The following is a 4,509-nucleotide window of genomic DNA, read 5'->3' as shown; positions in this document are numbered from 1 at the left end:
AGAGACTGAGAATGTAAATGAGAATATAGATGGAAAAGGTGTTCTTGAAGGTGTTTGGTCCTCTCCCATGACAACACCAGGCTGTATTTCCTCCCCTGAGGCTTGCTCATGGCTCACATTTTCAGAACTTTTTAGCATGGGTGCAGGTTGGATTGTGTGTGATAGTAAAAATAAGAATGGGAAGCCTCCCATTCTAGAGTCCTCCTTCTGACAACCTTCTCCACTAGTGAATCCTGCTTTGGTTGATATGCATTTAGCAGCAAACCTTCCCTTCCCCAGCTTATGCTACCAAACCTCACTGTTGGTTGGGGTGGAACTCCACCCTGCTCCTGTCTTCCAGCCATGTGTGGACTCTGTAGGGAATGGGGTGGATCATTCCAAGTGCTCCGGTTCCTGGCATAATGAGGACTCTCTGGAGTTCCTGTATGTTATAGATTCATAGAAGTATAGAATTGGAAGGCATCCCAAGCGTCACCTAGTCCAACCCCCTGCTGTGCAGGAATCTCAGCTTGATCATACGTGACAGATGACCATACAACCTGATTTAAAACCTTTAAGGATGGTCAACCAACTCTCCTCTTCCACTTTCAAACAAGAGGTTGTAATTTTGCCTCCCCACTGACAAGAAGCTTTTTATGAGGATTGCCAATAATGCCCTTCTGCATTCTATGTAGGATAGACAGGCCAGTCTCTACGCAAGAGAAGAAACAGACACAAATCTGACATCAGAAATGGCAGTATACCAAGAGACTCTCTGTAACTGAGCTTAAGGTGGCCACCCTGGAGCTAAAGAGCAAAATCCACCCAATAGGTTAAATGCTACCATTGGCATGATGGATTATTATCAAACCACAACATGCGGTAATTGGCTCACCGATGCCAAAATGCCTGCTAGCAACCAACTGTTTTGTGAATCAGCCCTAGGGTCGCCACCTTTCTTTTGGCAAAATACAGGGTGGGGCGCTGCAAAAAAATTTATTATCTGGTGCTGAAGTGACTTCAAAGCGATCCATTACAATCTATTGCAGCCTAACAGGATGGCCCCTCTGGAATTGGTCACAGAAATTTGTAAATCTGTCTGGGCTTGGCTACCCAGAGCTTAAATGAATGAACTCTCAAACGCATGCATTTGGAGAAGACCCCTAACTTGGCAGAGAGAGACAGAGAGAGACCCCTGAAATACAGGACAAATTTTTATCAATACAGGATGTAGCATTTTTCATCGAAATACGGGACAGTCCTGTATTATATAGGACGGGTGGCAACGTTATCCCCATCTGTGCGTTTCCTGACCTTACTGCCTGCGCTCCCTCCCCTCGCGCACAGACGCAACCCGGGCTGACACTTCATACAGCTGATGGAGCAGACTCAGACTGCAGTCCCGGGAAAGTTTACGCCAGATGGAATGTCTTAGTCTTTAATGGCTCCAGGAGACTTTCGCTTGCTTTCGCTTAGCGGGAAGCGCCCGGACCACCTGCACAGCGCCTGCCCTCCTCCGAGTCCATTCATTAGCATGCCTTCCCCGTCGTTGCGCAGCTCTGCCTTTCCCGGGGTGGGACTCCTCGGAGAAAAACTGCGGCGCTCGGAGAGGGGAGAGGCGACGCCGGGAGGGGCGGGCCCGAGAGAGAGAGAGAGAGAGAGAGAGAGAGAGAGAGAGAGAGAGAGAGAGAGAGAGAGAGAGAGAGAGAGAGAGAGAGAGCTTGGAAGCGGGCTCTGCGATTGGCTGCCCGGACCACGGCGCGCTGCAAGTTGGGCGGGAGACGGCCGGGCTGCCCCACTCTCTCCGCGTGCGCCCGGCCGCCATGGAGCGCAACTGGAGCGCCGTCGGGGGGCCGGGCAATGCCTCGTCGAGCGGGCCCGGGGAGGCGGCGGCCGCGTGGGCTTTCGGCGCGGTGCTGTCGGTGATGTATGTGGCCGGCGTGGCGGGCAACGTGTACACGCTGGGTCTGCTGTGGCGCTCGGGCCGGTGCGCCCGCAGCGCGCCCCTGTCGGGCTCCATCGCCAGCCTGGCGCTGGCTGACCTGCTCTACCTGTGCTCCATCCCCTTCATCGTGGGCACGTCGGTGGCGCAGGACTGGTACTTCGGCGAGCTGGGCTGCCGCGTGCTGCTCAGCCTGGACCTGCTCACCATGCACGCCAGCATCTTCACGCTGACCGTCATGTGCACCGAGCGCTACCTGGCCGTCACCAGGCCGCTGGCTACGCGGCAGCGGTCGCGGCGCTTCAGCAAAGCCACGGCCGGCGCCGTCTGGGGGGTGTCGCTGCTGCTCACGCTGCCCATGATGCTGATGGTCACGCTGAGCCGCAGCAAGGACGGCAAGCACATCTGCGCGCCCACCTGGAGCCCCGACGCCTACCGGCTCTACCTGACGGTGCTCTTCAGCACCAGCATCCTGGCCCCGGGGCTGATCATCGGCTGCCTGTACGCGCGCCTGGCCACCACCTACTTGGAGTCGCAGAGGAACCCTCCGCGCAAGAAGGAGCCCAAGCGCTCCCCGCGCCAGAAGGTGCTCATCCTGGTCTTCACCATCGTGCTGGTCTTCTGGGCTTGCTTCCTGCCCTTCTGGATCTGGCAGCTGGTGCCCCTCTACCACGGGCCCCTCGGGCTCGCGCCCCACACCCAGAAGTGCATCAACTACCTGGTGACCTGCCTGACCTACAGCAACAGCTGCATCAACCCGTTCCTCTACACCTTGCTCACCAGGAACTACCGCGAGTACCTGCGCAACAGGCACAGCAACTTCTACCGCTTCACGTCGTCCTTCCGCAAGAGGGGCTCCAGCCTGCACTGCTCCTGGAGGCGATCCACCTCCTCCGGCACCCACGGCGAGTCCGGATCCGAGGCCCTGAGCATGGCCACGTTAAGGGACTGCAAATGAACTCTCTTCCCCCGGTTTCTTAGGAGCAGCTTGCAAACACCTCCGAGATCCAGCTGGGCTTGGGCAAGGTAAGGCCTCCTATGTGTCTGACTAAAGTTTGGGAGGAGTTGGGCCCACTTCCAAGGAGGGACACTTAAGTAAAGAAAGGCTTGTGTAGAATGAGCCTAGCTTTGCCAGTGTGGTGTAGTGGTTAAGAGCGGTAGTCACGTAATCTGGGGAACCGGGTTCGCGTCTCCGCTCCTCCACATGCAGCTGCTGGGTGACCTTGGGCCAGTCACACTTCTCTGAAGTCTCTCAGCCCCACTCACCTCACAGAGTGTTTGTTGTGGGGGAGGAAGGGAAAGGAGATTGTTAGCCGCTTTGAGACTCCTGAAGGGGAGTGAAAGGCGGGATATCAAATCCAAACTCTTCTTCTTCTTCTTCTACTTAGAAGTAAACCCCTTTGATTTCAGCCAGACTTGTTTCCAAGCAAGTACTGCCAGCCTAACTGTGCCAACTACCAACAGTTCCATTAAGTACTGGTGAAACTTTGGAGTAAATATGCGCAGCATTGTACAATAAGCTTGTTAACTCAGAAGTAAGTCTTCCTTGATGGCGCTGCAGCCCGATGCTGTTCATATAAAATGGAAACTCCCTTTTGAATTTGGTGGGTTTTACTCCTAGATAGGCGTGCAGTCTTAAATTAGATCATGTCAGTTGTGAATCTTGTTAAAGTGGACTAAAAATAAAAGGTATGCCCTTTTTAAAGTAGTTGGGCATCCTGGTTCATGTGTGATTTGTCTTTGCAGTGAAAACCCAGGATTTTATACATATTTTTATTTGCTTCTGTCAAAAGCCTATTCAAGTATCACTTGTGTAAAGATGCTTTCAATCTGGCATTTCTAAACCTATCTCTGAGTGGTCCCTAGGATCAGCAGCTGGCAGTACCTCTGATTGTGCCCCTCAAAGTTAAGGCCACAGGCTGTGCAGTTGTCAAAAAGGGGGAAATAAATTTGGGAGCTAGAACAGATGCAGAAGGGACCTGCTAGCAGGCTGCTAAGGTGAAGCCTGCTTCTCCCTCACACTTGCTTCTCAAAAAAACTCTGCTCTGGCAAAACTATTTGCTGACTTGGGCCACAGAGGCAAAAGTGGCACCAACCCAAATATTCTAGGCTAGACAATCCTAACTTCTGATCAAATTCTCTCCCCCCAACCCTTAACAAAAAAAATTAAAAAGGCCTGGAGTGACACTGGAGTCCCTTCAAACATTCAGAATGAAACAGAGCACTTGGTACAGTTCTCACAGAACTACAGAATTTCAGAATTCAGGTGTGTGTTTGTGTGGGAGGAGTTACATGATTTAATTCTATATAGAAAGTTTTATGCTTGAGAAAAGCTAGCACATTTGGGAAGAGGATTTAGCTGGCTTTCTATGGGCAGGGATTTTTTTAGATGGGGAGACCATTGAATTACATGTCACACTCAGTCCTGCATCCTTGGAAGTTTATTGCAGACTTCTTTTCTGAATGTTTGTCAGGTTCATTGTTTTCTTACATAGACTGATCAGTGAGGAATGCTTTTGTGCCTTCACTAGATCATTCTTAAGCTTATTTCAGACCTAAGGAGCCATGATTCAGGCTGCAGTCCTAGC

At 52.1% G+C, this 4,509-nt stretch overlaps 1 pseudogene across 1 annotated transcript; it reads left to right on the top strand.

The window, feature by feature from the left end:
- The first annotated feature begins 1,802 nt into the window (after window positions 1–1,802).
- LOC308582527 (urotensin-2 receptor pseudogene) lies at window positions 1,803–2,999 on the top strand (annotated as a pseudogene). Its single transcript has one exon. The product of its transcript is annotated as a urotensin-2 receptor pseudogene (transcript).
- Window positions 3,000–4,509: the final 1,510 nt, after the last annotated feature.

The sequence above is a fragment of the Podarcis bocagei genome, assembly GCF_964188305.1.
Source record: "Podarcis bocagei genome assembly, chromosome: 2".
Taxonomy (NCBI): domain Eukaryota; kingdom Metazoa; phylum Chordata; class Lepidosauria; order Squamata; family Lacertidae; genus Podarcis; species Podarcis bocagei.
This window is presented reverse-complemented; position numbering and strand designations above follow the sequence as displayed.